The 22,676-nt window shown below is 43.9% G+C and overlaps 1 protein-coding gene across 1 annotated transcript in view; it reads right to left on the reverse strand.

The window, feature by feature from the left end:
- Positions 1-22,676, reverse strand: part of TMEM132B (transmembrane protein 132B) — a 229,698-nt gene that overhangs the window by 129,670 nt on the left and 77,352 nt on the right. The window lies entirely within an intron of this gene.

Consider the following 22,676-nt stretch of genomic DNA (forward strand, 5'->3'; position numbering starts at 1 on the left):
GCCACGTTCGCCACTACTGTGACTTAATTAATTAAAAGCAAAGCCAAGAGGGACCTCTTAGTCGTATGGTGGAATGAAACAGCACTGCTGAGACTTGAAGCGTTACTTAACAGTGAATTATGATGGATTTGCCCCAATGCCTCGTGGCCAGTTGGTGCTCATGTTACACTATTAAGAATTTCCTTTAAGTTCTAGCTGAGTTCATGGGTTTGGATCAAAGTAACTTCAAGACTCAATGGGTGGTCTCTTCCTCTGAGAAAGAATTAATTCATCCTGCTTTTACGATATCCTTATTTTTGCCTGCAAGGCTTTACTGACTTAATGGGCCAAATTCATGCCTGGCATAACCAGTCTGATGAAAAATGTTTTCTGTAAGGAGAGAATTTTACTTTATATTTTTCTAATTGCTTCCTTCATGTTTCTCCACAGACATCCGTATCTCCAACATGCCTCAAAGCTTATGTGCCCTCTTCCTATCATCATCTTTTTTCAGAGGAACATTCATTTATTCTGTAGTAATTACACTGGACCAAATCGTTCCTGCAAGACACCTACATGGCTTCATTTCAGACTGACTTGTAGGTTACATGAGATAGAGAATTAGGCCTTCAGCAACAGATTCAATAAGTTTTTTTCATTAGACTTAGTCAACCACTCTTGAAAAAAATCATTAGGGCCTGATTAAAAAAAAAAAAAAAAAAAAAAATCACTTTTCCAGCAAATTATAATTTTTAACAAATTTGCCTCTGCACCATCCCCTCCATTTCCCATGTTTTTTCTTGTTTTTCTTGACAACGTGTCTGGAAACTTCTAACCCAACTTTCTACCCAAGTCAAAGCCTTGGTTAATTAAAGGTTAATTAAAGGGCAGGAGATGCTGGGGGCAGGGGTTGGGGCGAGGGGCAGGACAGCGGGGTGTCACCCGTTATTTCAGGATTCATCAGCCTTTTTCCATCTGTCAGAAGCTTGTTGTGTCCTCCTACACAGCTTTTACACTACAGATACCTCCACTCGGCACATTTCCTTCTACTCTGATCCAAACCTCACACATCGCTTTTCCCCAGCGAGGACGAAACGCAACGTGGGACAATTCCCGGCCCTGCCTGACCGGGGTTTAACCGTGCGGGACCCTGTGCAGCTCCATTCTTCGTGGAAGGAGAAGCTGCTGTTCCCTCTTTACCTCCATCAGTGGTCCCCACACAGTGTGAGGATGCAAGAACCTCAAATATCCACATCAACCGACATGCCTGGCTGTTCCAACCTCTCCGGACACGCTGCACCCCAAAACCCTGGCTTCCCTCTTGGGCCGAGGCCTCAGCCGTGCCCACCGCCTCAGCCAGGGAGCTTTGCCGTTTCTTGTGTCGGAACTCAGCTCTGAGGAGCTTTTGGCCTGTCTGACCGCAGACGAGACTCTCCCGACGCCTGTCCTGCTGGCTCCCCGCTTGGCTTGTCCTTCAGGGCACTGTCCCTTAACAGGAGGCCTTCTGGTTTTTGGCAACGCTGTCTTGTTGACTGTGCCTTCAGCTCCTGCTTGCTGCACATCTACTGTCTTGCTGGGTTAACATCAAGTGAACATCACATACTCTGCTCCCCAGCTACGTTTTCCAAAAACGTCTCAGAACGTTGCATTTTAGGAAGATTTCCAGTCTAATCTCCTGCAACGCATCTGCTCTGGTGGGCTGAGACAAGATGTCATTTTGCGTTTCTGGATATCAGTAGAGCCAGAAAGGTTGAAAGAAGGAAGAAACTGAATTCAGCTTCTCACTTAGGAAAAGTCAAGAAATTCAAATTAAAGCAGCCTACATATGGGAGGTTTGAGCCTACTATTCTTCAGATAAGTGATTCATATCTTTAAATCTGCCCCCAAACTCCACAGGCAGAAAAATTGTTGGAAGTGTTGGCGACTGAGGCTTTGAAAAAGAATAAGAAACTCCTACCAGAGCTGACATTAACTGGAGAAAAGACGGTAAATGGCCAGTGTGAGCCCAGGCGCTGGGTTCATTGCCCTGCTCTGTGCCACGCTTCAATTATAAGCTTGGGTGGCTCATTTGGTTTTCTTATCCCTCCCTTCCCCACATATAAAATACTGCAAAGTGCTGCTCTTCCAGCTCCAGTGGAGCTGGAAGGATAAATAGAATTGCTTGAGAAAAATCTGATGTCAATTAAACCTTCCACCTGACAAAAAAATCTGACATGTCTGGGCTTGAAGTAATTGTTACCACTAAGATGCCTTAATTCTTTATATAACTATGAAATGGGAAAAAAGAAAAAAAAAAAAAAAAAGGAACAAAACATGAGAGCCAACTGGAAGTTTGGCAAAACTGACATTTCATTTCCATGAAATACTTGCTTTCTGAAAAGCAGAATTTTCAGACAGAAAACCATCCTCTTAAAAAGCACTTGCCCATCTTCGAAACATTTCAACTTGTGCAGCATTTTGATAACGCAATTAGCAGAGATGTAAATGAGACAGGAATACTGCCTGAGCTCACCAGATGTCAGCCTGCAACAGGGCCCCCACGCTCCAGCCTGGATCACAAACGTGAGCATCACTATTTATTCATGATATTCTCTTTAGGGGTGGAGGAGGTCCAACAGAAATGTGCCACCCCCAGGTGCTGCCTTTTGTGACACTTTTGCCCATAAGATCTCAAGAGGAGGTGGCTAGAAGCAGGGGAAGTGTCAAAGCAATCTGGAACAGGGAATCAACGAAACAACTCCCTCACAAGTGAATTTAGCCTCTTCTCCAGCTGTAAAAGCAGAATAAAGGAAGCTGCTTTCGATTTAGACTGCAGAATACATTTGGTATCCCTGGCAGTGTTTTTTCCCTGAGCAGCGTGGAATATAAAGATGGAAACATGATAGACCGAACGGAGCAGGCGAGCATCCCCAGCCTGCCAGCTTGGAACGACCAGAAACTATTTTAAAATGCAATCCCAGCCTTAAATGTATGTGACCCCATGAATTCGGGCACTCTAAACCTCTTCTTTCAGTTTTAACAGAAGGAAAGGAGAAGGTACAAGTAATCACCAGGGCCGGAAAGTAACTTAAGGGCTGCAAGAGGGATTTAAACAGCCGAGCACTTAGTGGAAGTGGTGCAGGGACTTCCACTGCCTCCCAGTCAATTAACTGCCAAATCGGAAAGATAAATGCTGGCTCGCAGTGCACCCCCAGCAACATTCCCGGCAGCAGTAATTGGGAAGTAAAATCTTGGCAAAAGGGACTTCAAGATAGAAAGAGAAGGAAAAGATATTTAGGAAATAAAACGGGAATGTGCTCACGGCAGATGGAAGATGCTCAAAAAGACGAGAAAAAAGACTTTTGCAGAGCTATTTTCGAAATCCTCTTATCTTCCCTCCACCCCATTATGGAGGAAAACACGATCTGAGCTAAATTCACTCTCAATGATGTACTAATAATAACAGTTATGATAATAAATTTAATTTCTAATTTCCCACCATTTCTGTATTCAGCCTTTCAACATGCATTTTTAGCCCAATTAAAAATAAAATCATTATCCTTCCCCTACAGGAAATCCAAGCTGCAGGCCAGTTTGGTTAACTTGCCTAAAATTATACTGTGTTTGCAGAGCCAGGAGGGTCGATACACCCCGATTCTCAGGCTTACACTTCAGCCAGACACCCCTACTCATCTTTAAGACCAAACCAGAGCAGAGTTGAGCAATTCCGAGTCCTCACAGAGCATTTTACATATTTGAAGAATTGCACAAACAGCAAGCAATTAGTTCTGAACAAGGACCCTGGGGAGTTTCTAGTTCAAATACATGTGTTTTAAGATACATTAAGCCAAGCACTATAAATTAAAATAATCACTGAATTCAGGCATGACATCTGGGGACTTTGGGGATGTGGGCGAGATGGGCAGTGATTTTATACAGGAAGGAATAGAAGCATCCCTGTATAGGGGGAAGAAGCAAGTGGAGTTTGCTGGGAGACAGAAGGAGAAGAGGGTACGTGATTCGTATTGCCATATCCAAGAGCATTCCGCGGCATTTGGGAGTTGATTGGTGTGAGTGTATGAAAGTAAAACCATTTGGGAAACACCATTATAGCAGATGGAGAGATGAGATGAGACTGCAGCTCCCCCCGAAGAGAGGCACCATCCCTCTCTTCTGCGTCTTCCTAAACTTCTTGGCCAAAATTCTCTGTGGGTAACCCAGAAATATGACGAAATGAGAATGCCCAACCCGGCAAATATTCATCCTGCGCAGCCTCACCTCTGAGGGAAGTCAGATTTATAACAGCTCAGGGGATCGGGCCCTAAACCTATAAATATATGAAAGGGACTGTCATATGCAGGGACAGGAGCTGGACTCTATGGTGCTTTGCATCCCTTCCAACTCAAGACATTTTATGACTCTATGAAATCTTCACAAGCGAAGCAAGTGTTTATTTTCTAAAGTCTTTTTCCAAGAACTTTACTTCTTGGGTCTTTTATATTTTAAGAGACTTGTCACAGATTCACATTCGAACCACTTCCCCATCAAATTCTCCTTAAAATAGCAATGCTAGGCCAGCTGCGTTTGTTTCTGCGATTCCGTATTAATGTCACTATAAGTAAAGCTCTCCTCTAAGTATGTAAAATATACATCAAAATACACAAAGATCCTGCAATAAACCAAACTCTCTCCAAAAGGTCACAAGTCTAGAAGTACAAATAATATGCTGTTTTATCACGAAGTAAAACAAGCAACCTGCAAAACCCTGTGGAAAGGTATCGGTAGATGGCAATTGCAATGCAGCAAACAAAAGGAAACCCCAAGAAAAAGGGTTTGCATAATGCTATTGGGGGATAAAAAACTCAAGGTGGCCCTGGTATAAACCCAGTGAAACAAGGTGGGAACTCACGGTGGGACAAAAAAAACGCACGTTTGCCCTTGGGAATGAAGACAGCTCAGTACTTAGAGGCAGCAACTTCCAAAGTCAGCTGCAGTTTTACTTCAGATTTGACCTCCGCGTTTCATCCATGCTAAAAACTACTCTAGTGACAGTCCCTTCACTGCAAGTCCAACACATAACTGGCCCAAATTTGTTTTGAAAACGCCTCCCCAGCGCAGGGCCAAAGCTTTCTCAGCCACCGCTCACCCCGTTCTGCGCCTCCTGACCTCGGCGCTCTCTCACCTTTACACCGAGTCAGGAAATTTGCCTTTCCCACCCTCTGGTATACCCCAATTTCTCTCTGCATCTGTTACGCTTATATATCACCTTTTGTAGCTGCTTCTTTAACCCTGCCAAGCATTTTGGGATGCAGTTTCTATGAAAGCAGTTATTACTGTCGTATATCGAAATACCTCTGCTCAACAGGCGCTCAAGGAAGAAAGTCACTGCCAAACCCGCGGGTAGGACAAAGCGGACAAAATAGCTACAGCGACCAGCACAACGCAAAGAAAGAAAAAAGTTGCCCAAAAGACATGGTGGATAACATTAAAAAAGCCGCAACAACTCAGAGAACTGAAAACTCTTTGAAATTGTGGAAGGGATCAATGCTAAATATTTAGAATGATGAAATGACCACTCTTCTACACAAGAAGGTGAAGCTATCAACCTTTTTTTTTTTTCAGCCCAACAAATGTTTCAAAATATGCTAAGCATCAAGCTCACTAGCATATTGGATTTTGAATAATGAAAAGAGTAAACAGGATTTTAATTTGGATTCTGACAGTAAAGTGCTTTCCATGTGATAAATTAACTATTAGGGATGACAAATTAACACAACCTACCCTTGAGTATGATGGCTTATGATTTTGAGGAAGCTTTTACAGAAGCATGGTCAAAATAAGGCAGGATGAAAAATAGGAGATGACGATGGGGGAGGGTATTTTATCAAAAAAATCCTCCCTCCTCCTTTTCGTCAAACTGTAGGTATAACTTCTCTAAAAAAGTACTGCAGGATTTCTCAAAAGCCCCTCATTTTTCCTAAGAATGTCTAAACGTTTTAGGAGAGATCCTCAGCTGGTCTAAATCACCAAAGATTGATTAACTTTATAGCAGTTCTTTAATACTGAGAAGTTGAATTTCACATCTTTGAAGCCAAGTTAGAAAATTGTGTTACCCTTTATGATTTTTTTTTTGCAAGGGGGAGGTTTCCCAGAAACATTTTCTAGATATAAGACTACACAAAATCAGCAAGCAGTATGTGAATGTCTTCAAAGCAGCCTAACATGTTTTATTTCCACATGCAATGGAAAATTCCCATTTTTTTAAAAAGAAAGAATACATGTTAAGATTTCATCTTCCTATTTAAGCACAAACTCCATTTTTCAATCTGCTTGGTCTCTCGCTCGGGTAAGCAAGTAGAGCTTAAAAAAACAGCAGAAAGACATCCTAATTGGCTCGAAATTAAAGCTATTAATTTCTGTTCTTATTTATCCCTGTCACAAAGCAGACCTGTTTATATGGGTTTCTAACACTGCTATGGAAACCTGAGAGGTTCTGAAGTCTTTATGTAACACGAGATGAAAACGCCATCTCCCACAGTGAACACTCTTTTCTTTGAAATATGTCAACAGTGGGATATTGTCCCTCTGGGAGAAATAGTGTTGCCAGGCACTGGGGCAGGAGACATCGGGTCCACTTCTGTTGACTCAAGATGTTTTATTAACTATTTAACTGTCTGGGCAACTTCAAAATGGGAATAAGGATCTTCAATCACCTTTGCTCAGAAATTCATCCAAGGAGAACAAAATTGACTATTTCTGTGGAGACACTGTGCATTTGTATACTTAAACACTGTGCAGATACTGTATTTCAATGTATTTCTGTAATTTCCCAGTAGGTACTTAAAAGCGCAGGTCAAAGAGTTCTGTAGCAATTGGCATTTTCTTAGTAAAACTAAAAGCCAAAATTTTAGTCCATCTGAAAACACTGTTATGCCTTTGACATAAAAATTACTTTATTCAATATAAGCAAACGTGGCTCTAGACTGTGCTGAAAGTTCTTAAATTCCAGCAAACTCTTTACACCAGAACAGTGATTCTTTACACCATCCGCAGCTCCAGCGACTCCCACCACGCCAGCACTGGGAAGATAACCAGGTCCTCTGGCCTTTGCCTGCCTGGAAACACTGCCCATAATTTGCAAAAAAATCCACAATTCCTAACTCTCGCTTGACACTTTATCCTTTCAAAGTATCCAACGAACATGAACTAACTAACTTCTTGCTATCGATGAAAAGGAGACAGCAGATCTTTTTCCAACTCTAAATGATCCTCGCGCTATCAGACAACGCATAACGTCCCTTTCTCGTTAGGATGCGCAACCGGCTCACCCCTCTGCCTCCCTGAAAGAGGAGAGAGATTTTCCTTTATTCCACTGCCTCCGTTCAGTTAGCCGAGTTGTGATGTGTTGACCACTACTCGAAGAGCTCGAGTGCCTGCTGTCATGCACCCTTAGACATCTCCAAGAATTGAAGGATGTGCCCTCTTTTCTCCGACACAACAACCCGTGGTGTACCTTCTCTATAGAGGGAAGAGGTAAAACGCTGGAGTGGTTTTCTGTAACACGTGTTACAGAACAAAAATCAAAGCCCGCTCGGTCTCTTCAACCTTTCTCTGAAAGATCTAAACCACTCAGACTGTGTCCTTTACCTTGAAACCAACGCAATGCTATAATAGATGAAACTCTTCCTTAAAGCCCTAGAAGTACAGGAGAAAACGCATTACCAAGTCTGAAGGTGTCTAAAGTATTTGAACTTGGAATTCTTGCAATCATGCAGAAACACAGCTTTGAAAACTATAATGAAAAAATCAAAGTAAGTCAGAGGTTTCCTCCTGCAAAGACAAAGATACTTACAGGTTTCCTTTTATTGAAAGGCTCCTTTCAGAAATCAGCACTGCAAAAATGTTTGCAGCCTGAATAGAGTTCGGGCCTCCTGGGAGACAAAGAATTTTTATAAAGGGGTCATTTTTCTACCTCTATAAGTAAAAAAAAAGCCCTGAAGGTCACGGTTTCTGGAAGCACCTAAACAACAACAAAGTAAAAACCTTCCATCCCTCTCCCTGCAAAACTAGATAATGAGCTCCATAGCACTGCCTTGATCTAACACTGGATGGGGCTTTACAGCATTTAGAAAAATCACTGTGGCTAAATTTGCTCATCACCTTGGAGACTCGTACATCTCCCACGAGGAAAAAGTTTATGAAATACAATTCAAACTAATATAATTAATTCTCTTACCAGGTGTCAACGTCTACGACTTAGATCACAAAAACTTTCTCAGTCAACCCTGGAGTTGGTTGTATTCCCCGGGTTGTTTGTGGCTCAGCCCTTCAGCTCAGGGCAGGTTGTGACCACAAATCCCCCGACTGGCAGATGCCCAGGAAGGCCAGTGGTGGCCACTCGGTGGCTGATTTTGAGACAGCACGTGTAGTCTGGCCCAAAAAAGTACAAAACAGAGGCAGTGTGCATGCACTGAATGGGCTCTCACCGTGACTTTCACACAGCTAATATAACTCTTGCAATGGTTTAAAAAGTACAAGGGAGAAGACCAGCGGTGAGGCTGATGGGCTGACAACACATTGACATGTCTCCTCCTCTTAGGAGATGAGGTTAAAAGCAAGAGGTTATTTAGTAATGATCATCTTTACCTAAAAGATTGCTTAAAACTGCACCAGTAAAAAAATAAATTAAAAAAAAGAACATTAAAAAGAGCATGTATACACCTCTAACTTTCACTGAAACCAGACCCAAAGAGCATCTCATCCAACAAGTGCTTAACAGCATGAAGTGGTCTTTAAGGGATCTATCACACATTTTTCCACGTTTGCTCAGTATTCCATATAAAAAAGCAGCACAGAAAGGGTTGTTATTGGAAACTCCAGTCAGGCTGTGGGAAGGAGACACTGACCTGAGCACAAGGGATGGACTTAGAGGGGAAAGGAAAAAAAGCAGAGCCATGAAAATCCTTCCAGAATTAAAAAGGCCACAAGAACTTTGCCTGAACTAGTAGTTGTTGTTTTTATTGGATTATTTTATGGGGTTTTACGTTGTTTAATCGAAGAAAGAAAATGGATGCCATAAAATATGCAGGGCTAACTGGGGCTGCAGAGTACATTGCTGAATATTGCTAGTAATGCCATTTCCCCTTCGCTGTCAAAAAATAAAAATATCGTTCTTTATATCCCTGTCACATGGAACAGCGGTCTTCTCACACTTGCCAATCAATCACCGTGGAGTGCACCTTTACCTTGAGCAGTATGTGCTAGGACGGTGAATAAGGGAAGCTCAGGAAATAATCTCCCTTTCCACAAGGTAGAATTCAATTTCCAGCATAGCTCAGACCAGTACTTTTCTTGAAAAGGTAGCACTATATATTACAGCAAAAAAGCATTTTTCTGCCCCTAGTGAAAACTTTAGTGAGCATTATGATTATGTAGTTTGTACTCCAAGCACCAATGACCAACAATGACCAGGCTAATAATGTGTGAATTCTGATGAGAACCAGCACTCTAGATGGAATAAAACATCAAAGGCTTTTTTTTTTTTTTTTCTTTTCTGCCTTCTTTACTATAAGGTTTTGGTTTGGGTTGGGTTTTTTTCCTAGCTGCAGACAACAACTTTCCACGATTCTCCTAGAGAATCAGCACTTCACAGTGAAACGATCCCGCTCTGGTGCTCTGGGAGCCCTAGTTGGCCCTTTGGCCACTGTCCCAACAGGCTGTTATCCTTCACAGCCCCCGTTTTGGTTTCTTGGCGTGGTGTTTCTCAGAAGCTTTTTGAAGACTCTCTGCAGGTAGATCGAGCTTTCACCAACAGCTCTTTGAATCCGCCTCTGGACCTCGTCAGACTCGGTAAGGATTTTGCAAGTCCCAAGCTTTGCCTCTCCTCCGAGCACAGCTGGCACATCTGGCTGGGTCCATCATCTACTGTAATAAAGTCCACAGAAAGACCCACAAATAGATGGTGCCAAAGTGCTGGCTCACTGGATTCGCCTGCAATATTTCTAACCATGAAGACAAGGAGACAGTTGGGGTTTTTTTTTCCCCTCTAGGCACCCTGAAGCTCCAAGTCCCAGCTTTTCCTCTGCAAATCTGGCCAAAATATCATTCTGCGAGCTGGTGCCTGACGGATGGACCCCGGCAGCCCCAGAGCCCGAGATGGGCAAAGAGGTCAGGAGGATCCAGCCCCCCGAAGTCTGTTGCTCACAGTGCTGCCGCAACTCTAAAAGCTTATCCAGCCTTGCAAAGCTGTCAGGAAAATTTACCAGCCACTGCACAAAAATTGCTTGCCGTTTACCACAGTGATTGATGGTAATGCAAGAAACTAATGGCATTTTACTTGCCTGTCGAAAGAAATTACTCACCCTTGGGCCAGCAGGATTGGGGAAGGATTCTTTAATCCTTGCAGCGATTTTAAATTTAAACTCTAGTGTTCACAGGGCTGAAGACCAGCCACAGACAGCAGCCTGCTTCGGGATGGAGTCAAACGTGATATAGCACGCGGGCAGATAGGTCCGGCACGGCAATAAAACAGGGCGAAAGGCAGCGGCATGCTGTGCTTCTGACCTCTTTAAAAATTTTTACGGATTTCAGGGGACTAAATCCATGTCCAGATCATTAATCTGTAACAAAGACCTAGATCCTGGCGCTGTGCATGTGATGAAAAGTTGGGGAAATAACAGGACAAAGAGGTTATAATTAAAAACTGGGGACAACTGATCAAAGTGGTACAGGAAGGTGCTCCCGTTTGGTCTACACATGCAGAAGAACACAGCGGTCTGGGGGGTAATTCACTTCCTAAATCTGGAGAGTTGATAGGATCATTCCCTCTGGGGCTTTTCCGTCCTTCCTAACACCAGTACTGAACCTCTTCCTTTGTCCTTTAGCATTTTTCCTTTTATCCGGTGTGTTTCTCACCAGGACTGCTCTGTTCTGGTTCTACCTGCAGTACCGGCGTTCCCCCTGGACAGATGGCAGATCCTCCATCACAACATCCCTGTTAAATGAGCTACTTTGAGGGCTTGGGGACAGATAACATTCACTCATTAGCTGGCAGGCCAAGGGTGAAGGGCTACGAAAAGTCCTTCAGCATTAGCTGGTTAGTACAAGCAGGAGCACAGCAGGTTCCACCACCCAGCGCTGCCCCCGGGGAATTGCAGTAAGACAAATAGCAAGGGACACGGCACGGCACTTTTGAGGATAGCAGCGAACCAGTCTCATGGTTTTGATCTTTGTTAACCTCTGTTTTCTTGACCAGCCTTTATGATTCAAGCTGCTACACATCCTCAGAAGCCAGATGAAAAATCCTCTCTGCAAAAGGTCATGAACAAATAAAGGGGGAGATAAAACAATTCAAGTTTCATGAAGGCTACACATGCCTAGGCGCTAGCTACTAAAAAGTCACTTAAATTTACAGCATTTCAGAGCATACACTGTTTGCAATAACAAACACTCTAAAAACAGCCTTTCCCACTGGGGAAGTTGGGGGCACTGAATCAACTACCTATAAAAATGGCTACAATCCTTTATAACATATTCAGTGGTTTTCAGGGAAAAACACTCACAGTGAGATACTGCATCCCACTGAGCATTAAGCACTTCCCATTCCTGTTCTGCTTTTTCAATTCTAACTAGTCCCTAACCCTGTTAGTCATGAATTTGCGATTAATGAGCCTTGTTTAGAGGATGTGAATTACTGAAATTGTTCTGATACACGGGCTCTAAGCACAGAAAGACGATCTTATTCAGCGAGGGAATCTGCTGTGCTTAGGGGGGATTCCAGACCTTCAATAAAGGAAATCAGCTGCTCGGTCTCTTTAACAAGGGGCAGCACGCCGTGCTCTCACCGCGTGGCATCTGGGGACAAAAATCGCCTTCACGCGTTAAGGATGTTTAACATCTGCTTGTAAATCTGAGGCCGGTCCAAAAAATGACTGCGACTGAAATGGGGATGGTGCAATTCCACCAGAATTCTTAACTACGAGAAACACACACACATGCTCTTTTGATCTAACACAGCGAAGGACCAACAACCCAAGGCTAAACTAATTATGAGTAGTTACGCTTGAGCAGGAAAACAGCGGCCGCTCCTCTCCTGCTTCAAGGGGACAAGTGAAACAAGAACCGTCCCTCCGGAGCCCTCCTGTCCCTGGGTGTCCAGAGGAACAGATTTCCTCCCCGGCTGGGGACATGGGGACAGGCAGGACAGGTCTCCACCCCAGGGTCAACAGCGGTGTTGGAGACAGCTCTGTATGCAGCCTCATCAGCCCAGCTTTCTTGTTGACTCTAACAGAAAACGTATTTCCCAGGCTATGAAAGATATGACAAAACAGTGAAAAAAACCCAATAGTATTTTTCATTAAATAAGATCACCCATCACGTGCCCATCAATACTCGGAAATAATATGGGAGGGAAGAGGGGGAGTTTAATTATATTTGAAATGGTTTATAAAATGCACCGAGATGGAGCAAACAGCCCTTGTTCTGCTACAGCAGTCACTTTCAGACATATTTCAGGAGGCTAATCCTGGAGACCAGGAGATTAATTCCTGGAGACAAGCCCTTTTTCCCCTCCGGCTCCTCAGAGAAAACAGCCTGGTCTGATCTTAACACATCTTGAAGAAGACAGAAAGATTAATTATGCTCCTCCCTATTTCATCTTCATGGCACATCTGAGCAGCTTCTACAGCTGCAAAATCTTTATTTCCAGAGTCCTTTTGATTGTACTGCTGAGATATTCAAAGTCTCATTAAACCTAAGGGGAAGTCCCATTCACCGAGACCTGGTATGGAAAGGAATTGGGGGCGGGAGGCTTAAAGTTATCTTGCACTTCAGTTAAAAAGACAGTTGGAGAAGATTTATTCATAAATCAAACTGTCCGGCCTCAAAGAGTCACCTGTCCTCGTGGTGCCCTGCACACGGGAGAAGCTGCTGGGACTAAAGGGCTGAGAAACACCGCCGGCTATGACAACCGAGTGACTCTGCTGGTTCCTACAGAAGAACCGGGGGATGAAGAACGGAAAGTCAAGAAACCTGCTTTACATTTCTGCAGACACAATTTGGCACCTACAAATTGCAATCGTTTTCCAATTGCAACACTAACATCAAGTTAAGAGCTCAGCTTTCAGACAAGTCTCCTGCAAAGGTGTTTGTCGATGCCTGCGTGATTATGGTTGTAATTATTTCCTCCAGCAATTACTGTCACTATATCTGACCTTATCCTAAAGTCAAGCACCAAGGCATTAAAGTGACAATATCTTCTCTGCAAGTAATTGCTGGTATAAAACCTTATTCTCAATTACTAACATCAATAGCTTGTGGATATTAAAAACGAAGCCAGTATGCTATTAGGGCTGAGATTGCTTTCTAATCTGATAGTTAGGCTATAAATTATCTGATTTGCTGATGAAGAACTCGAATTACAAAGGCACCATTCAAAAAAAAAAAAAAAATCACTATGTCTATGGATTACTTCCTTTGATTTGGTGTTGAGAAAAGCGGTCCATTCTTTCCTGGTGGCGTTGCCTTCCTGACTTGAATCTTCATTGTGAAGCTATCAACCTCAATTAACTTCAGGGCACAAGTGTTTTCAGGTATAATGCTCTGCCAGCATAGCAACAGGCTTCAAAAAGTGGCCTTCAAGCTACAGGCTAAAGCTCACCTATCAGAAACACCAATATTATCTTTCTTTCTCACATTTTAGAATTGTGAAACCTCAGCAGTACCATTACAGTCAAGGTTGGACCTACTCTTGGGAACATTTTATCTTATTTTCACATGGGGAAACCCTTTCTTCACAGAACACTCCTGCAGCTAAGACCTCTCTGCAGTTTTACGTGAAATTAAGCAGCTAATGTCATACACGTGGCACTGCAAAGAGTAAATCATTATATTAAGGGAAGTCAAGGTTCAATTTCCCTGTGTGCAGCAGGTGAGATGTACGCATTGGGAAAGGCTACATCTGGACAACGCAAGATACAGTCACAGGTGAATATAAAACATAAATGCAAAATGCACTTCTTCATATTTATTACATCTTTTACATCTAAATCAGACAGATTTCATTCCACAGATTGAGACTGATCTGAAGTAATTTAGTAGGAGGCTGGTAGTTGAAAGACATAATCACATTTTTAGAACAATGTAATTACATTGAATTTAATGTGATTTCCTGCCACTGGTTTAAAAGTGCAGCCTCCTCCACAGTTACACCGAACGTGACACTTGAGTAGCCAAGTAAAGCCCTGCACAAGGGGAGAAAGGGTGCTACGACTCCTGCAGTTCCCCTAGACCATCACACAAAAACAGCAGTCATGAAGTACCAGTAAGTTCAGATCTTAAATTTCTAGGAAGATGCTGTCTCAGCAGATGACCATTGATTTCAGATTTCACTGCCATTAAACATCTCACAAGGAACAATTTTGCTGCCCTGAAGCTGTGCACAAGTCAGCTCTGCTCTATGGGGGCAAAAAAAATGGAAGGGAAATTCTTAGCAGAAGAGCTTTCAGGTTTTTTCTATGTTTTACCTGCTTCTGAAAGTGCTATATTAAAGACTTTTTATAAAGAACAGGCTAATAAATAGAGACGGGAGGTCATACCCATTAAGAATAGCCAGAAAATACTGGGGAATTGCAATTTAAATGCAGACCAAGAATTTTAATCTTAAAACAAACACAAGAACAAAGGGCTGGAATTTTATCAAAGTTAGGAATGAAAGATCAGAGACATTGATATTCATTTAATTCCCACAAATCAGGTAAAATGTGACCTAGAGAAAGCGTGCAAGCCAATGCATCAGGAGAGCACATGCTGCCCAAGTCTACCACATAAATCGAAGAGCTACTCTTAAAACAAAAAAATACCACTAAGTTTATAGCTCATCAGACAAAACCCTCTAAGTCCACCTAGCACGAAACACTTCATCTCTTCGCAGAATAATTGCAAACGGCAACCAAAGTTGTAAAAATGGAGACACATTTACAGTCCATTTGCAAGCAGAAAGAAAAATTATTAAATTGGTCAAAAATGCTATTTACTGCTGGCAGTTCATTTAGCTTTCTGCAGAATGTTTCAACATTTACATTCCTTCATTGGAATAAATAAGTATCGAAATATAATGGACAATGAAGTAGATGCTAAAAGACAATAAAAGTGCATGGGATTATTTTTTTCAGCAGACCAATATAAACTTGAATGAAATAGAAGTTGAAAAGCAGGTTTTAAAACTGGGGGCTTTTATGAAAAAGTAAACGAACGATTGATTTAAAGCAGTATCATCATCACTGAATCACAACACCATGGAAATGGCCTCTGAGAACTCCAAAGGCATTTTACACCTCGAGGGGGGGAAAAGAGCCCCTAAAAAGAGCCAACGCTGCAGCCCTCGCTCACATAAACCACCCGGCATTTATGCAGCAAAGTCGTCTGTGTTTAAGCTATAAAACCAAATCCTGAGATTCTTCTTTCCATGGAAGTTTCCTTTGGCATGAACAAAACCGTGGGAAAAAAAATCTCCCGATGCGCAGGCTTGGAACAAGCCAAGGAGGAGACCTCAGCGCCTTCGAGCTGCTTTTCAACGCTGTCGATGTCGAGTGCCGCTGAGCAAAGCGATGTGTCGCGAAAGGCTCACACAGCTGGGCGATGCTACACCAAAGCGACGAATGCAAACGTGTTAGAAAAAAAAGAAAAAGAAAAAAAAAAAAGCTTCACCTAGGAAACTATAGCATGTTTTATCGATGGCTCAGCGCATGGAAAAGATAATGGGTTTGTCATCTCCCCCCCAGGAAGGGCCTTGAGGAGGGTTGAAGAGCAGCAGCATTTCGGCTCCGTGCCCAGGCGGCTGTCCCGGCGCAGGGTCTCGCGGTGCACAGCAGGGACGGCAGCACCATCCCAGCCACCACGTCCGTGGGCCACAGCCGACCCCAACGCACCAACCCCACCGCACGCCACGTCTCAGTTCTTTCTTCCTGAGCCCAACGAGCTGCCCAACAGCCTCAGCATTTTCAGATCTCAAATCCTTAGCAGGGTTTCTTCAAAGAGTGAATACATTTGCAGAAATTAATTTGGGGCTGCCGCTTCTGACAAGGTACCCATTTCTCCATCGGGCAGATTAGCAGCAGAGCCTGCTAGAAGTTACGGTCTTAATCAAAACCAAAAATGTACTAAGCAAATTTTCCCTTTTGTTTACTGAACAGCCTACTTTCTTCAAGGTGACTCAAGATGAGGCAGTTTGCTTAAACAATAAGAGATTTGCTGGATGCCAGGAGGGTCCCTTTTCATCCCTGGTCACCTTCTGCGGCTCAGGAAGAGAATCCTGCAAAGAGTACATGGAAATACGACAGGGGATTCAGGACCCTTAGCAGGTTAAATCATTCAGTCGCAAACCAGGGACCAACCAGACAGAAACACTGATTCAACTTGGACAAAAATGGTCAGAAATGAGACACAGCTGGGCTATGGTAGGACTACCACCACCTTTGCTTGGGGGTCAACCCAGCTATTTAGGACTTTTATTATGCAGAAAAAGGACTGTGAAAACCTCTACTCACCCAACCACCACTACAACAGTTACATATTCAGATTTCTTTCTGGAATAAGTGCAAATTTGCTTTGACTGACTGACATTTCATCACTTAATAGATTCATTGCATGTCAAGGGAAAACTTGACTGAATTCACAATGAGGTACTGATTGAGTTCCTAATAGGAACAGTTGTCAGAAGGACTTGTAAGGATAACTTTCAAAATCACATTTGCCAGTTGGCAGAAGACTTTCTGCACCAAAGAGCTTCCCCATCTACGTGCAGGGCTCTCTGGGACACAGAGGGGACAGCCCCTCTCCTCCCTGTTGTCCCCAGCCATAGCAGCTTGCTGTAGCCGCCCCGATGGAGAAAAAGTATTGTGCAGCCAAAGTCCTGCATTTGAGACAGTTGTGGAGTCAGAAAAAGCTTTGCTGGAGACTCATGAATAAGCTGTAGAAGAAAAACTGGAGATCAAGTGAAGAGCAAATCTCTCCTTCACCTCTTCCACCCAAAATGTCCCCCAAGTGCAAGCTACACAACCATAGCGCTCGAGGGTCAACAGAGGACAAAGGAGGTAGCGCAGCGGGAGGTCAGTGTCTAGCCTGGCTGAAAATGGGGAAAGATGACAAGGAAAACCAGCACAAGAAGAAATTCTGTTCAAGTTGGAGCCCTTGGCCAGTGCCCCAGCCTCGGGGCTCGCTGCGCGCCGTGCAACGGGCAGCGTCCTGCTGCTCTCGGTCTCTGCCTACGAATGGAAAAAAAATCTGCAAAGTTTTCCTATTTTTGTTCAGAAAGGTCCTCAAGGTACAGCTTGCAAATGAACCTAAGCATTTCCAAATTCTTTTCCTTCTCTGCAGAGGCCTGTAAGGCTCTGAAATTACCCATCTTCAGCATTCATGACGTGGGTAAACAGGATCCCTGGCTGGCTTCACCCTGTTTTAATTAGACAAATAGTGGGGGATAAAAGCAGTGCACTTCAATACTTAAAACCAACCAGTTTCAAATAAATATTTAAAGCTGCCCTGATTGTTAGATAAGCAGCTTCTGCGAAGTGATTGCAAGTGTTGCGATTGTTTTGCCATACGGTCGCCAGCAGCTGGAAGCTCCAAGATGCCCATTTCGATCAGAAATTTTCCATTTCAAATGCATTTGGCAGTTTGTTCATGGTGGGAAGTGCTTCTCAACACGTGAGCTGTCAGAAGACTGCAAGGAGTGAAGCAAAGGTGGCTTTTCTTAAAGCCTGGGTCAAAGCACAGCTTTCTGTAAACACTCCTTTTAATAAGTAAGTAAATAAATAAGAAAAGGTGCTGTGCCGTACCTGCTGTACTGCTATTAGGCAGCCGAGAGGCTCCTGCCAGACCAGGCAAAGCCTTCAGTCAGTCCCACAGATTATTCACAAGACAAATGAAAAGAACAGTGGGAGGACTTGGCTTGAAAGTGCATTCGTTATACTTTCTTTTTCTTTACATGTAATAACATGCAACAGCTCCTTGTGGTGTTGAACGGACAATACTATTAACTTTTTTTCACTCCAGCACTCCAACCATTTATACTTACATTCTTCCACCTAATCACTACCTAGATGTTGTTAAAATCCATCATGCACTATGGGCCAAATCTTGAGGTCCCCACCCAAACTCTCCCTTAAATGAGTTCTTCGTAGGATTTTTGCATGATTAACTGTCACGGATTTTTTTTTTTTCTACTTGATATCTGAATAAAGAACACAAGAATTGGCCCTGATCATTACCATAATGCTTTCATGTTTTCCACAATGCCACTCAGAAGCCTAAAAATATGGCATAGAAGCCCTGCGGGGAATTAATGCAAAGTGTCTGCTTTTGTACCAGGAACCAATCACTGAAAGCAAGAAAAGGGATATTTGAAATAAACCTGGAGGATGCATTAGCAGAAGCACTTCTGAGCAACTTGCCATTTAAAGCATGCACGGGACGAATTCCTCTCAAGAGCCACTTCAAAGGGAATGGTCTGTACTCCAAAATCATCACAATTAACTTGGCCCTAGGTTTCTGCCCCTGAGAGGCAGGGTCGGGCAGTCAGAGCTGCGGGCAGCGGATGGCAGGAACCGCGTCCACCTCTGCTGATATTGCCAATCCTTGGGCTGCGCCGGTGCCACCGTAAAACGCTGCAACAGGATTCAGGCCAAATTTGCTTATTGGCTCTGAACCATGAGGCTGGCCAGCAATATGTGCTGAATGGTGTTCTTTTGGAGGACGTAATCTTTCTATTTATATTACCTAATTCTTCTTCTCCAACCCCCCGTGGCAAACCAGCAGTTGAAATCATACAGTATAAGCTAATAGGGTTATATAAGTGTCCATTTGCTGTACATATGCTCTGTCCCCTGAGGCAAGCGATCACCACGACTCTGTAGCAAGGGAGGTCCACCTTCCGTTTTCGATGTCTAAGCACAGCAGAGGTTTGGAGGTGCTTCAGAGAGTGTCTCTGCCCTTCTCACAGGAGCACACGTGGGTAGCGGATGGAGAAGCAGGTGGCAGAACTGCCATGGAGAACCAAACCCGAACGACAGGAGCTCCTGGGCCAGACATCTGCCCCCCGTCTCTTGATGCTTCTCAGTCTCCACCGCCCCAGATTTGTGTTTTCAAGCTAATTCTGCTTCTTCGTCCGCTTCTGGTTTTCCCAGCATCACTCTCCAACTCCATTTTGGCAACTCAAAGGCAAAATAATTTACATAAACAACCAAGCTGTTTCAAAGTAAATTGGATGTACGGACATGGATACTTCCTCTGTTGCAAATGTATATGTCTTGCATACTTACACTTAAAAGAAACAACATTAATCCCTTTAATCTATTGACTCCTGTACCCTTCACCTCAAGAGATGTAAAAATGGCATAGGCCCTATAACACGAGGGACTTTTGGCGTCACCTCTCTTGCTCTCTGGAAGCATCTGTGGTTTAAAACCTCAGAAAACATGTCTAGGAAATCTAAACCCATACAACGTGAAGTTTAAAGTGTGCATTTCACTTATGCGTATGCACATTTTTTTTTGTTATGTTCTACTTTTCAACTGCTCTCAACTTCAGAGAGATCCATTTCTAGGTACAGTTTGAGCCTTTCTTCAGTACAAATACACAATCCAGTAGAGGCGGGGGCCTTGCTTTTTTATGTATATATCTACTGTCTATGCCTAGCTTCTTATTTTACTCAATTTGTAAGGTTGCTGCTGCTCCCTCCTTGGCACTTTGGAGGACACAGATGCTCCGAGCTCTCGGGGAGCCTCACACAGACAGCAGTGCCACTTCCCAACCTGGCTATTCTCTTTGGTTTTCCGGCCAAATCCATTAATCAGGCCTGATCCGGGGATTCCGCGTGTGCACGTACTGTAAAATCCCCTCACAGAGCACCGGTTTCCACCAAAACGAACCTTTGCCAAGCTCCCCCGGGCCCACCAGCCGCAGAGAGCAAACAGCGCACGCTAATGGGGCCCATTTGCCGCACATATGCTACGGCCACCCGGAGCGGGTCCCCACGTCACCGTGTCACCGCAGGGAAGGGACATCTTCCCGGCTTCCCATCCTCCCCGACCGGCACGAGCCGAATTCCTCTCCAACGCCTTTGCGCTGCATTTCTACCCGTTCTCCTCCCCGGCAGCCGCAGCCGCCTTCTCTGAGGATTTCTTTTCTCTGTTTGCTTCCTCCCGGCAGTCACATCGCACACACGTGTATTTCCCGTGTTGCTTTTATCCTCCAGGTGAACAACCGAAGTACTTTGTGTGCACACATTTCTGAACGGCCTTCAGTGAGAAAATTCAATGATCCTATTCCAGGGAATAAAATAATTCCTTGCTTTTCAAACTTCCTGTTTTTCAAGCTGATAAAAGCTGCCGTTACAAGTGAAAGACGGTTTCTAGACCTAAGCAGACCCCCCGAGTGCTCAGCCACACTTTGCAGTGGTTTTGAACATGGTTTGCGTCCCCATGTCCCTCGCTGATGTGCCGCCGATGACAGCGCCTCCAGCTCCCAGCAAACAGCCGCCCCGCTTTGGGGTGGAACACTATTTCTCCTCCTTCTCCCACTGCCAGCAAAGCCAGTTCGCCTGACTCCGATTTTTCTCCAGCAGCAGAACACCAGCCTCAACGCAGCTACATCCAATTAATGCTGATATATGTGGGACCTTTTAAAAGGCCTGGGGAAGACAGATTTCACTGTATTGAGATAAATTTAGACACTAGAAACTATAAAGATGAGGGAATCCAATAAACGATCATTTATCTTTCCTCTTCATTTGAATAGAGTTCGCCGATATATAGCACTACGGTTTTACCCTCATGCCAAAAATCTGCAAATTCAGTTCCTTTAGCTGTTCAGTCACTTGAGGAGAAAATTGAGTCACAGAATCACAGGATGTCAGGGGCTGGAAGGGACCTCGGAAGCTCATCCAGCCCAATCCCCCCCCGGAGCAGGAACACCCAGGTGAGGTTACCCAGGAAGGTGTCCAGGCGGGTTGGAATGTCTGCAGAGAAGGAGACTCCACAGCCTCCCTGGGCAGCCTGGGCCAGGCTCTGGCACCCTCACCATGAAGAAGTTTCTTCTCATCTTTAAGTGGAACCTCCTGTGTTCCAGTTTGTACCCATCGCCCCTTGTCCTATCACTGGTTGTCACCCAGAAGAGCCTGGCTGCATCCTCCCGACACTCACCCTTATATATTTACAAACACTGTCCCTTCTCCCATATTGAACGGGTTTTCTGGGAGGGGCATCTTCCCAGAATATAGTGTTAACACTCCGACTTTTTCAATGTAAGTTCATATGACATACACCCAAGAGCCATGAAATTCAGCAACAGCAACTGGAAACACTGGATTCTTTTCTGCAAAGCACCTCCTGCCAGCAAACGGCCTTTACTAAACTCAATGAAAATGATATGAGCCTGTGTCAGGCTCCAACATCGCAGAAAAAGCATGAGCCATCGCAGCAAGTGAGGAATGTGTCATTTTCTCCATCTTTTCTTGGATGGTGAAATAGAAGCACAAGGAAAGCAAGCAAATCACTCCAGGCCACACCAAGAATAGCACCAAAATCCCCAACCATAGGACACGCTACATACTTGTAGTAACGAAAATATATCTGTCGTTGCACATCACACAAGCTCATTCAAACTAAAAATTTATCACTTGCTTCGGACTCCAGCCAGGTGACAGCAAATATATCATGGAGCTGTCAACAATCTGCTAATCTTGGCTGTGAAATGTAGGAATACAAGAAGCTTAAAAATACCCTGGTCCCTCAGAAACCATAAATTTTGCTGGCTCTTTCCCGCATACCACTGTGTAATAGGTCTACTCCAGCTATTTCACTCCCACCTCCTGCAGTTAAACAGTTTCATTTTGCATGTCTATTTAGAGAATGACAATCAGACATAGGAGGTAGTGGAAATCACCCATGGATATACAGATAAAGAAAAAAAGATCCTCTCTGGCTCCTCGTCTGAGAAGAATTACCCATGGCAGAGTACCTGCAAAATCTCCACAGAAATCCCAGGACACGCACCTCTGGATTTTCGGAGCCTCCACAGAAACAGCTGGAATAACATCTGGAAAACGGGTCTGTTGGGCTCTTTTGAGCAGAGAAGAAAGCAAAGAGAAGAGAACAAGGACCTTTCCTCCTCCATCCGAAACCAAACCACACGTCTAGGTTTGCATCTTTTCAGAGAGACTCAGTCCCATGAGTGAATATTCAAGCAGTGATTTCAGTTTCTCCTAGCACGTGTATCTGGACAAAAATTTAAACAGGGTGGGGGAAGAATCATTGATTATAAACAGAGTAGAAGTTTCAAAGGATATTTCCTCACATTCCTCACAAATACGGGCTTGTTCATGACATTTTACATGGGGCACATTTTTGGGAGACTATAAATAAAAAGCAAACCTCCTTGTTGTCCAAGTTATGATGCTTTATGGTGAGCAAATTCACTAAGGACCACAGTAGCCTGCTTAGCCTAAACACCGCTACCCCTCCAGCTGTGAGACGTGGCCCAGCTACAGAAGGCAGTTTAACTCGCTATTGTTCGTGCAAATTCAGTTCTTGAAATGAATTTCTCTTACGCCAAATGGCTTTGTGTACCTGCCATTCTTCATTTCCTACTCCAGCCACAAACTTCAATTTTCTCTCCGTAGCATTTGAACAGCACGTAATTACAAGTAATTATTGATCACTGAG

Source organism: Caloenas nicobarica, chromosome 16 (assembly GCF_036013445.1).
Source record: "Caloenas nicobarica isolate bCalNic1 chromosome 16, bCalNic1.hap1, whole genome shotgun sequence".
In the NCBI taxonomy this organism is placed as follows: Eukaryota; Metazoa; Chordata; class Aves; order Columbiformes; family Columbidae; genus Caloenas; species Caloenas nicobarica.